The following is a 13,826-nucleotide window of genomic DNA, read 5'->3' as shown; positions in this document are numbered from 1 at the left end:
TGGTAGCATTTCATACTGTGTGTCCAATTTTTAGAATTAGATCTTGTTTTGATACGGAAACAGATAATAATACGTATAAGTTGGAAAACTTTATTGTACGCAAAATTTCTGCTTAAGATTTTTCTTGTATATTTGGCAGATTATAACCTAATTTCATAAATCACGTTATTAATACATGCTCCGTAAATGAATGTAGGTCCCTTCGTCTTTGGAAAATTCTAATAAAAATATGCCAAATCACGGAAAATATGATACGGGTTATATATGAAATACAATATTTGAATTGTTTAGAAGGGTTATGTACATATATCTGAGGAGTAAAATACTATTCCGTGATTTAGTTTCAATCGTGTAATCTTGAGGATTTATCTTTTAGATGATAAAAGTGTGGTTTATATGTATAGCTTCGCCGGAGAATGCACGTAGCCGATGGAAACAATAAGGTTACGCTGTCATGTTCAAAGAAGGAGACTCGGCAAGGAATGTGTATGTGGAGTTTGTAGTAGTCGATTGCCCTTCCGCATGCATATACCGATATACGGAGTAATATTTTGTCCTTGAAATCCCCTATGTCAAAATAGATAAACTAAAGTCCGAGGTAAAGGGAATAGTTTAGCAGTAGGTCCTTATAATTCCCTATCTACTAAAAGAATAGGTAAAACTCCTATTTTTTCCGCCTAAAAATATTTTCTAAAATTGGGCTTAGTATTTTTAGCATATAATATAGGTATGATGAGTAATAAATAAGTATAATTTTTTAAATGTAAATATTTATGAGATTCAATATTTTACACTCTCCACAAATTTATCTCCGGTCTTTTTATGATAAAGAAATTATTTAAAAAAAAAAAGATAAATTTACGAAAAAAATTCATTGACTTTTAAGAATTTGCGGCTAAAAAATATGTTATTAGTAAAAAATTACAAAATAATATCATAACTTTCTCGGTAAAAGTAAAATTTTCATTAAAAATACTCAATTCATGACTTCTTACGATTTTAATTTTAATTTTTCAAATAAAAATATAATGAAAAGAAACATGAAAATTAATTTGTCAATTAAAAATTCATAAATAATACTCTAAAAAAAGTAAAAAAAAATATATATACCGTGCATATATTGCTGTACATACCCAGTATCTGCTGAGACTCCAACAAACACCCGATGATTATCGGACTACAACATGCTTAGGAATCGCAGCGTTTGATCGACAGTTTGTGTACAACTTTACGTCGGAAAACTTAAAACGATTTCGAAAATAAAACATTTCAAAACTTTTCAAAAGTACCTGGAGTGTTTAATGCATGACGACGGGGTCGCAATGACACTAACTAGAGTCAAAACCGACACCGGACCAAAAACCGACTCAAAATTCAAATCCCGACTCCAACAACGAGTCAAACCGAGTCAAACACAAAAAATAAAACCATTCAAATGCTTCTATGTTAAGATTTCCCGGAATCTTACATAGTCAAGTACCAAACATGTTTATCCAAATCCTAGGATAGAACAAATCATGATTGCACTTGTGTGAAAGCGACAAGACACCTCGAAGACGTGCTACATGGCTCGCGCCTCTTTGAGCAGCCCAGGTGGCCACGTCGCTCAAAACTCACACAACCATTTGAGAGTTATGCGAGTGTCCGCCCCCTCTTTTCTCCCTTAAAATTCTTGACTCGACTTCCTAAATCACAATCCGACGCGTGTTTACGACCTACCGATCGTAAACACAAGCCTTACACATTGTTTGGTACCGTCATCGTGCATTAAATCACTTGACCGACCATCTCGACCACTACACCATCACTAAACTTAACAAAACACTCTTTTTACTTACTAAAACGGTTTTAAACCGAGTTTTCCGACCAAACGAGTTGATACACTTACGTCGATTTCTCGCCATAAGCCTAGCATATAAGTATGAGGGTGTAAAAGTCTTCTTTTATCATGGTTTCATTTGTTTTATGACTATAACATGCTAAATCATGCATAACATGGTCCAAAACACGGGAAGAATGAGCCGAAATCGGATTTTTGGTTGAGGCAGAGGCTACTTACGTAGCACATGGGCTCGCGCCTAAAGGACCTTGTCCAACCTTAAGTCGAAGCCGTGTTTGGTCTCTTCATCTTTCTTATTTTCATTTTCATATTTGTAATCGGTTTTTACGATTTCAAGTATTTTCAAACCATTTTTACAAGTTTTTAACCATAAAACATTTTTCACCCTTGGCTCTTAATATCATGACGGTTTAATCCGTGTTTCGGTGATAATATTTGGTTAATTACATTATAAAAGGTATTTTAAAACCTTTTATTTCATTTGTTTACATTTTGAAGGGTATTTTAAAGCCTTTCATCATTTCTTTACATTTTTAAGACAAATGTATTAGTCACCAACACAAAGTCATCTTTGGTTCCATATACCATGTCGGATTTTAACCCGAGTACGATGATGAATGTCGACTAATTATATTCAAATGAACTTATTTCAATTAGTTCATAATTATTTTCAAAACTATTCATGTCAAGCTTGCAAAATCGAACCCGACATCGAATATTGTCAAAACAATGACGATTATTCAAGTCTCGTTCTTCAAATCAACACAAAAGCGGCCTAAGCGGCCTTTTCAAACCAAAACGGGTTCAAATATCCATTTTTCAACACGTTTTACAAACGTTTTTAATGGTCAGAACACGTCATATATCGTTAACTGACCCGCGCCTAAATAGGCCATTTCTTTTTCTATTTTCAAACCAAGGGAGACCCCCTTACATCGCCAATAGGCTCGCGCCTCTTCTGGCTGCCTGATGTAGGGTCTGTTCCCTTTCCAGCGTTGGTCTAGGATGATCCCGACTCCGGCTAACCCGGATATAGGACGGATCAGACGACTAATTTGCCCATTCAAATACCGTATTTGCAAAATGCCTTACTAGGACAAATGGATCACGTTATGCACCATAAACCTAATTTGGTAAATGGATGTTTAATTTCCGTCTTGCATACAAATCAACCATAAATCCAACTCGATATCTTATACTTGATATTTGGATTAAATCAACCAACTTAGAAAGCTCTCACATGTTATGTTTAAACTATTGGATGCGCATTCATGCATTTAAACCGTTTTATCAACTTTTGCATTCAACCAACCAAGATCGATCAGTAGAGGCCGCTACATCATGGCGGGGATTCGATGTCGATTAAAGGGCTTCCCAATACGTACCTTCACCTCTTACTCAGAAACTTTGGATAGTGGACGACCTTATCCAGGGCGTACGAGAGTCATTCTAGAGATAGGATGCTAAAGAGGGACGATTCCTTATCTTTAGTACCTATGTCAAACACTGCTTTGTGCTTCGTTTGACCGAGGTATAAAGTGGATTCGAACGGGTTCCAAGCATCCCACATATGCTTGGTGGCGACTCCGAACATCTCTAATCGTTTCGAGACCCTTGCCGAGACGAAACCGACCGATCTAAAACGATCCGGTTGAAAACATTTTTACGCCGCCGAGTGTGGCTTTCAAAAGACCGCTATACGTCCAACAGATTGGCTTGGCGTGTAGGTGACCATGTCCACAATTGCACGGGGTCTATACTAATTCTCATTATTTAAGATGAGTCATTTTCGTCTGAAATAAGGACGGATACAATATGACCATTTAACGATAAAATGTAAATTTTTCCTATAGAGTATTATCAATAGTTCTTTGTTAAAAAGTGACAATTTTATAACATTTTATCAGTAACTGATCATTGTTTATAGAGTATAAAATATCGATATTTTTTCGTCTTGAATTAAAACCGTCTTAAGGGAGACTAACTAGGTAAGTCATGTTAAATTAATGTGTCTGAAGACAATATCAATGTTGTTAGGATCGGGATTCTACTTTGAATCAATGGGGAAGGTAGGATCGAATCGGTAGAATCGGATCGTAGAATCGTAAGATTCTACAAATTCACTAAATATAGTTTTTTATTTGGTAAAATTATATAATTGAAGATCAAAGCACTTATTTATACACAAAATATTTATAATTAATGAGTTTAGTATCATTTCATGAACATATTTCTACAAATTACATGAAATTTGGATTTTACGATATCATTATATAAAAATATATTTTAACATGTTTACTAGGTAATCGGATCGTAGGATCGTAAGATCGTAGAATCGTATTATGATCCTACCTCTAGAAAATTTCAAATGAATAGGATCGTAAGATTCTACAAACATGATAGAATCGTAGGATCCAGGATCGGTCAAGCATTTTTGGATCATAAAATCGTAAAATCATAAGATCGAATCGGGATTCTGACAACAATACTCTGAACAACCTTATAGCCATCTTATTTAAAATTGTTCAACAAAAACATGTGCGCGCATATTGAAAGCATCATGCACCATTGCAGTGACGAATGGGTTATGGTATAAGGGGAACTTGAAATTTTTTCAAAAATTTCAACTAAAACTTTTGCAATTTTAATCCGCGAGCAGGGGACGCTAGTCCCCTAGCTCCACCATTGCACCATTGCATTGGCTTATCATTTTCAATGTTCTTTCATGGATGCGCACGCCCTTAATGAAAAAAGCAATGCCAACATTATTGCTTTTTTAAAGCTTAATCAAGAGCTTTGTTCCCTAATCCTTCTATTAATTTGTTTTACACGTAGTTATGTTGGTTTCATACTTTACAACTAAAATACATTTCATTTTACTTAGTATTATTAAATTGAATTATATGTTAGTAGTTGTTTTTTGGTCCCTTGTTATAGGGTTAGGCTTCGTCCTAAAAAAAACTAGGGGAAAAACTTTTAATGAAATTATGTTGGTTTCAAACTCAACAATTACACTTTGTCGGCCGTAATACTTGGGGATTAACAAACGATAAAGTTAAATATTCAAGCTCCTTCATTAATGACGAGCTCAAAAAATTAAAATGTCACTAAGGAAAACTACATAGGAATATAATTTTAGCTCAATTCGAGTTAACAAACGATAAAGTTAAATATTATTGTTGAAGGTATGTACAATGTTCTTTCCTTCAAAAAATTTGTTAACAAACGATAAAGTATTAAAGTTAAATATTCATATTACGGAGTACTAATTAGAGCATCCACAATGGTAAGCTAGTTGCTACTAGCTTACCATTGCCACATAAGATTTTCAAACTACAACATTTTTAAGCTAGAAACTACTACAATGGTAAGCTATTAGTGTTGTGGCTTAGATGTGCCCATATGCACAACAACATTTTTGAAAATGCAATTGTACTTCATATGCCTATTTCCACATGTATTAGTTTAGTTGGAGATTTTTTTGTAGGACCATTTGAGCTACTAGCTCCATGGAGCTAGTTGCTCAATTTAAGCTAGTTCAATGGGAGTGCTCCAATGGTTAAGCAAGTAGCTTGAAATTTTTTTTATTTGCAAACAAGTCCTTTTGGGTAACCATTGGAGATGCTCTATGGAGTTAACTCGTAACCAACCGCCTAAAAATTTGTTGAAAATATGTTTCACCCAAACTTTTCACGGATTTGATCGATTTGATAAAAGACTGCTACACATATGGGATAAAGATAGCCTCTGTTAGGCCTGGAAATCCATGAGACCTTCCCGATCGATATCTCACCGAACCCGACCGCCAGGTACGTCGGGGTGTCGCTATCAGGGCACATGAAGATAGGCGTCAGGCCATGGAGAGGACAACGGTCAAAATATCAGGACGATATTAGACCATATACGCGTGTTATAAAAGAATTATATACGCAGCATTAAGTATGAAGATTTCGCAGTAAATGCAGTAATTAAGGGAGGAATAATTGGCAATTATTACTGGTAATTATGGAGAATAATCCGCAATTAATACCGTATCAGGCAGCCGTTCAAGATGGAAGCTTATATAAAGAACACTTTGAAGATACTAGGGGGCATCTCATTCATACGCAAGAAGAAGCATACATAATACGTAGAGAAATATAAGCATTGTTATTATCATACAATTATTCTCCCAAATTACATAGTGAAATCCTCTCCTGGCTTGGTGCCCGTGGTTTTTTCCCATTCAAGGGTTTTCCACGTACAAAATTGCTTGTCTTATTATTATTGTTGTTATTTCATTTAAAGTTTATTATCGTACCCTGACGACCTGACCAACAGACTATCTAGAGCTAGTTAACCCTACACAGTTTCACCCTGACCTGATTTCGCCTTGCGCAAAATCCATACAAAACAATTGGCGCCCACCGTGGGGCATCTAGCTCTTTAAATCCTTTTTTCCTATCTTACAAAAACTCAAAAAACCTACAAAAATGGCCCAACCCACCGTTGAAGAACATAATTGAATGCAGCTCTCCAAAAAATCGCTGAGTTGGAAAGCCTGAAAAAAAAAGTGGCCTAAACTGAAGCAGAAATCCTGCAATTGAAAGAATCTGAGTCAGCCCTGAAGCAAAAATTGGAAAAAACCCTAGGGGTAGGCTCTAGATTCCAACCAGGAACCCCATTTTCATCAATCATTAAGAACATTGATTTTTCCAGTTTTGGGAGCCCAAGTATTCCTAAAGCCATTAACGTAGATGGTGATGATGAACCAAAAGATGATGATAAAGAGAAACCTGATGAATCCGCAGCAGCCATCATGATGGCAGTGGTTCAGGAGATCAAGAAACTCAATGAAAAATTCGATAAGATACCTGGAGTACCTGCCAGCATGGAAGAAGCTGCCCCTGACAGCTATGCTGATTCGACTTTGATAGACGAAATAGCAAAAGTAGATCTGCTAAAAAAGTTCACAATTCCTGTAACACCCCGGCCCAAACCGGGTCGGGAGCGGTTACTTATGATAGCTCTCCAGGCTGTGTACATGGCCCACAGATCAACACGGGTCCTTTATAGCGCATTTTGTCCTCACTCATACGCATCCCGGGAACCTTCCCAGGAGGTCACCCATCCTAAGACTACTCCCAGTCAAGCACGCTTAACTTTGGAGTTCTTTCGCATGGATGACCATAAAAGAAAGTGCACTTTGTTGATATGAGTAGTACTTCCAATCCCTTTAAGCACTAGTCATTTAAGCCTATAACTGGACCTCTTCAATTACCGTGGGGTGTTACAATTCCATCCATGAGGGTCTATTATGGAACCACAGATCCACAAAATCACGTGGCTCGTTACAAGCAGAAAATGCTGGCTGCATCTATTCCCAGCGAGTTCAGACAAGTTTGCATGTGCAAGGGATTTGGAACGAGCCTGACCGCCCCGCCCGCAATGGTATATCAACCTGCCAACCGGCAGCGTCCATTCCTTTGCCAACCTGATCAACGATTTCAACCAAAGTTTTTGCGAAGTAGCGAGGAGTTGGAGAAACGATCCGGTGACCTTTACCGAGTTACACGAAGCCCGATGAAACTCTCGGGACATTTCTTACAAGGTTCAACAAAGAGAAAGTATCTATACCCGGTGTGACGTTGGAACAAAGAAAGGAGGCATTCGAGACAGGGGTTACTACCATATAGTGACTTATACAGCGAACTCACTAAGTATCCCTGCCACACCTTCGAAGATGTTCAAGCCAAGACTCTTGCTTTCATCAGGCTGGAAGAAGATAAAAGCTACAATCTCGGATCACCCAGTAGACCAAGGGATCATGAAAGAAGCAATAGGAAAAGCAACAAAGGAAACAATTATAGATCTACTCCGTATTCCAGGCCAGATCAGCCAGAAGTTAACCTGGCCCATGAGTATCAAGGTAAGGTTAAAGTTTATCCACCTATCTCCGAACATAACTTCAGTGTTGATATAGCAGGATTAATCTAGAGACTTGACAACATGGGATCAGCTGTTAGATTGCCCAGGAAGTCAGAAAATCCAAATCCCAGAAGAGACAATTCAAAATGGTGCGAATTTCACATGGATATTGGACACACCGCGGATGATTGTTTCACCCTGAGGAAGCAGGTAGCCTACCTATTAAAGTCAGGGTACTTGAAAGACCTGATCAAGACAAAGGGCAGGAACGCAAACCAGGATAAGGAAAATCAGGAGCATAAGCAGGATCGTAGTCTCCCTCCACCACCACCAATCTATGAAGTAAAATTCATAACCGGCGGTTCGGAGATTTGCGGCCTGACAAGTTCAGCAGCAAAGAAGATAGCCAGGACGCCAAGGACCGTATCACCCTGCAAACCGGATCAAGTCCCGACAATCACTTTCAACGATTGTGACCTGGTGGGCATCCCTGATGTACATCATGATGGCCTGGTGATTTCTATGCAGATTGGAACAACCACAGTAAGAAGGATCCTGGTAGATGGAGGTAGCTCAGTGAACCTGATCATGCTTGACGTACTGAAGGCCATGAAGATAAACGAGGATCAAATCATCAAGAAATCCAGCGTCCTAGTAGGATTCAGTGGTGAAACCAGGAGCACCCTAGGAGAAATCCACCTCCCAACCTACGTGGAAGGAGTCTCATCTTACGAGAAATTTGGAGTCCTTGACTGCCTGTCATCCTACAACGCTATCCTGGGCAGACCCTGGATTCACAATGTCAAGGCCGTACCATCAACCTATCACCAGTGCATCAAGATACCAACAGACTGGGGCATAGCCACAATCAAAGGGATCACAAGACACCCAGAGTGCTACACAAGAGCCTTGAAGCCTTCCAAGGCAGGTAAGTCCCTGGCATAGCAATTACAGTACCCTGTCAGGAGCACTTACGTGGCACCTCCCAGAATGGAAAAAGATCAGGTAATCCTAGACCCTGAGTACCCTGACAAGTTTGTTTTCATAGGATCTGACGCACCAGATAGTGTCAGGCCTGAACTGGTAAAATTCCTTAAAAATAAATCATATTGGTTTGCTTGGTCACATTTTGATATGACTGAAATTAGCGCTGATATTATTACTCATAAGCTCAATGTTGACCCATCTTTTAAGCCTGTACAGCAGAAAAGTCGCAAGTTTGCAGCTGAAATAAATACTATTATTAACGAGGAAGTAAAGAAACTCTTGGATATGGGGATGATCAGGGAAGTAATGTACCCTGAGTGGCTGGCTAACGTAGTTGTTGTGCAGAAAAAGAATGGGAAGTAGAGAGTCTGTGTAGACTACACTGACCTGAACAAAGCCTGACCTAAAGATCCATTCCCCAAGCCTCATATTGATGCCATGGTAGACGCAACAGCAGGCCACGAAATGCTGACATTTATGGATGCTTCCAGTGGATTCAATCAAATAAAGATGCACCCTGCTGACCAGGAGAGTACTGCATTCATTACAGACCGCGGCATATACTGTTACACTGCCATGCCTTTCGGCCTGAAGAATGCAGGGGCAACGTACCAACGCCTGGTCAACATGATGTTTAAAGACCAGGTAGGCGACATCATGGAAGTATACATAGACGACATGGTGGTGAAATCCAAGAATGCAGAAGATCATGTGAAGCATCTAGAAATAGCATTTGAGATATTAGAAAAATATAACATGAAGCTGAACCCTGCAAAATGCCACTTTGGAGTCTCTGCAGGCAAATTCTTTGGATATATGGTCACAAAGAGAGGCATAGAAGCTAGCCCTGAACAGATAAAAGCTATCCTGGAACTACAGTCACCCAAGTCTGTCAAGGATATCCAAAAATTGACAGGCCGATTAGCTGCCCTGAACCGCTTCATATCAAGATCCTCTGAGAGATGCAAAACATTCTATAACCTCCTCAGGAAAAATAAACAATTCCAGTGGACGGATGAGCATGAGGCAGCCTTTCAGGATCTAAAGTCCTATTTATCATCTCCACCCTTACTGGCTAAGCCAGAAAAGGGAGAACCTTTGTCAGTATACCTATCTCATCACTAACACAAAGATCGTGCATCCTGGTGAAAGAACAGGACGGGCAGCAACATCCAGTTCACTATGTAAGTAAAAGCCTGCTAGATGCTGAGTTGAGGTATGGACTACTTAAAAAATATGTTTTAGCTTTAATTATGTCATGTACTAAGTTGAGACCCTATTTTGAAAGTCACCCCATTATAGTCAGGACCAATCTGCGCATAAAATCTGTCTTGCGTAAACCTGAACTTTCAGGCAGGATGGCCAAATGGTCAGTACAGATTAGCACATACGACATCTCTTTTGAACCCAGGGCAGCGATCAAGTCGCAGGCCCTAGCAGACTTTGTGGCTGATTTTAGCCCTAACCTGGAACCAGACCTGATAAAAGAGGTCAACTAACTAGAAAATAAAACCCCAGACCAAGAATGTACCCTGTTCATAGATGGGTCATTCAACGCCAGGGGGACAGGGTTAGGACTAGTACTTAAATCACCACAGGGAGACGTGATAGCTCAGGCTGTAAGCTGTGAGTTCAATGCTACCAACAATGAAGCGGAATATGAAGCCCTGATAGCAGGCTTAAAGGTATGTCTAGACCTCGGTGTTCAAAACCTAAAGGTAAAAACTGATTCACTCTTAATTGCTAATCAAATAAAGGGAATTTATACGGCTAAGGATGCAAAAATGATTTCGTATTTAGAATATGCAAAAAACCTTACAGCTAAATTTGCTTTATTTGACATAGATCAAATATCAAGAGACCTGAATACCCAGGCTGATGCTCTGGCCAGCCTAGGTTCAAATTTCACCCCCACTGTTTTTGACAAAATACCAATTGTGCACTTATTAGAGCCAACCATCAGCAAACCCGAACAGATCAATCATGTGACTCAGGACAATAATTCTTGGACTAAACCCTATTATGACTGGTTTTTCCGAGGAATATTGCCTCAGGGTAGACATGAGGCAAGGGCTTTTAAGATTAGAGCTTCAACTTATGCTATCATCAATAACACTCTGTTCAAGAGATCGCAGGCTGGACCCTACCTGAGATGCTTGGAGCCTGATGAAGCCAAACTAGTACTTCAAGAAATACATGATGGACACTGTGGCAACCACAAAGGAGAAAAGAGCCTGACAAGCAAAGTTCTCGGGACAAAGCTACTCTTGGCCTACACGATGGTGATCGCCGGAATACTCTTCAAATGCGAAGCTGCCAAATTCATGCACCAATCATACATCGCCATCTGAACTCCTCCATTCAATCTCTGCACCCTGGCCATTCATAAAGTGGGGCATGGATATTGTGGGAAAACTGCCCGTAGCTCCAGGACAAAAAGTATTCATGCTAGCCATGACTGACTACTTCTCCAAATGGATTGAGGCTGACTCTTTCAGGCAAGTAACCGAAAAAGAAGTAATATCCTTCATCAGGACAAACATTATTTGCAAATATGGAGTCCCATCAGAAATAGTATGTGACAACGGAACTCAGTTCGTGGGGAAAAGGACCCAAGCATTTTGCCAAGAATGGAATATCAACCTGGTAACATCAACCCCTGGATATCCAAAAGCTAATGGCCAGGCTGAATCAAGCAACAAGGTAGTCATAAGTCGCCTAAAAAGAAACGAAAAGAAGACGAGGCGGATGGGTGAAGAACTTCCATTAGTACTATGGGCGACAGGGCAACTCAAAAATCGCAACAGGCCAAACACCTTACTCCCTGGTGTATGGTCGTGTGAAGTGTCATTCTGCGGAAGTACGAGTACCAACATCCAGATGCAGCCTGAATAACGTTGAAGCAAACAAAGACCTAATGCAAGACAACTTGGTCCTGACAGAAGAATTAAGAGACGCTGCCAAAATCAGGATGGCATCATATCAACAAGCAGTCGCCAGGACTTACAATAAAAACATCAGGGTCAGGATCTTTAAAGAAGGAGACCTTGTCCTACGCAAAGTATTTCCAAATAAAAAAGAAAAATCAGCAGGCAAACTGGCTCCCACATGGGAAGGCCCTTACTTAATTGATTCAATTGTTGGACAAGGAGCATACAGGCTCCAAACGCTAGAAGGGGAAATGATCCGGAGATCCTGGAATGTAACTCATTTAAAATTATTCCATATGTAAAGATCAGGCTATAACCAGGTATAAATTCAATCACTACTCAACCTAACATGCTATGTGATGAACTACATGTTTTACATGCCCTGTATGTAGTTTATATCTGTTCAAACTAACCTATCTATTTACTTTTTGAATCCTGAACAATTATACACGATTTAAAGATTATATGCATAAATATTCAGGATTGAGGGCTACTCTACTATACATTCCTGAAACAAAAATTTTGCACTTAACTGTGCCTGACGAGTTGGTAACCGCCACCAGATACAATAAAGAGTCAGGACCAATCAGGCATGAAATAATTGCCTGACCTGACTAGGTTTACTGCCACGGATTACAACCGGCTGGACGCAGCAAGACAGGTGTAAGGGTGTTCTCTCCCAAACACTTAGTCTAAAATGCCCTCTTGACAGGCCGAATACCAAGCCCTCCAGCTAGGCAGGGGACATAAGCCCTCCTGATAGGCCGGATTTCCCACCCCTTCAACCATTATAGCAAAAAACTATACTTGATTGAATTACTCATGAATAACAATATAAAACGAAAATAATGTGCAGGTCATTCAAACGAAATATTTGACAGGCCCAACAGGATGAAACTCACAAATCAAGCAAAGTCAAAAGTGAAATTAGCCAAAAGAAGGCCACCATGCCTATATTAATAAAAACCTTTACCCCCTGGGGCAAAGGCGCCAAAATATTCATAAAAAGCCAGGGATAGCCTCCTTGACCCAAGAACAGGAAAATAAAAATATTGTTTGTCCAGGGACATCCCTCCTGGATGGGCCAAAATACCAACTGAAAAAATAAATTACTGTTTTTCCTTAGAAACAGCAGCAGCGTCAACAACCTACTCCCCACTCTTAGCCGGATCAGCGTCAACATCCTGCTCCCCTGGAGAGTCGACCTCCTACTCTTTTTCCATGTTATGCAGGTCAGGATACTTTGAAGCAGCGAAAGCCATCTCAGCTGCAGGGTCCCATTTTGCCCTGGCCTCGATAGGCTCCGACATAGCAGCCGCCCTTCCCTTGATATAGAAGTAGAGGGAAGCATTATCCAGCTTGAACTCCAAGTCATTCCTCTCTTGGGTGAGCTCCTCATTTCTGTCCAAGGCCTCCTACAACAGCCGCTTACTCAAACCTGCCTCAGTCTTAGCAGCATCCCTCTCAGTCTGCACCCTTGTCAAGTCAGCAGCTTTAGCAGCCAGGTCAGCTCGCGCAAAATCCAGCTCAGACTTTAGCCTATGATAATCTGATCTCATCAGATCAATTCTGGCTACCAAAGAAATAGCCTGATAGGCATTATGGAGACAGGTCGCAGCACCCTGATCAAAAACAGAAAGAAAAGTATGAGTAATTTACACCAACAATAAAAACCACCAAAACAGAACACACATAGAAATTATTCCAGCTTACCTCCCTTACAGCAGCCAAGGCACCAGCTAAGAGGCTGACTGAATGATCCACTGAAGCAACTGCCTGAGTAGCAGTCTCAACAAGGTCAAGGGTGAGCATGAAATCTGATTTAGAAGCATCATAATCCCTGATCTTCACCCTAGCAGCCTCCATATTGTCCAACCTGGCTCTCACCTCCCTAACCGGGGCAGAAATATCAACATCTTCAATTTTTCTTTTTTGGGCTGCTGAACTTGTTTCAGCAGGGGCAGCAGGTGCAGCAGTGACCTTGGCAGCATCAGACTGTTCAGTCAAGTCAATAACAGGCTCAGTATCCCCGCTTCCCTGGGAACCTTCCTCTTTAATCTTAGCCAGCCTGGCTGAAAGGTCAGCCATACCAAACCTGGCAAGGCGAATAGATGACCTGGTGGCTGCAACACGAAACACTGTATCAGCAATATAAACCAAAC

This window comes from Silene latifolia, chromosome 2, assembly GCF_048544455.1.
Source record: "Silene latifolia isolate original U9 population chromosome 2, ASM4854445v1, whole genome shotgun sequence".
Lineage (NCBI taxonomy): Eukaryota > Viridiplantae > Streptophyta > Magnoliopsida > Caryophyllales > Caryophyllaceae > Silene > Silene latifolia.
Note: the sequence above shows the minus strand (reverse complement) of the source record.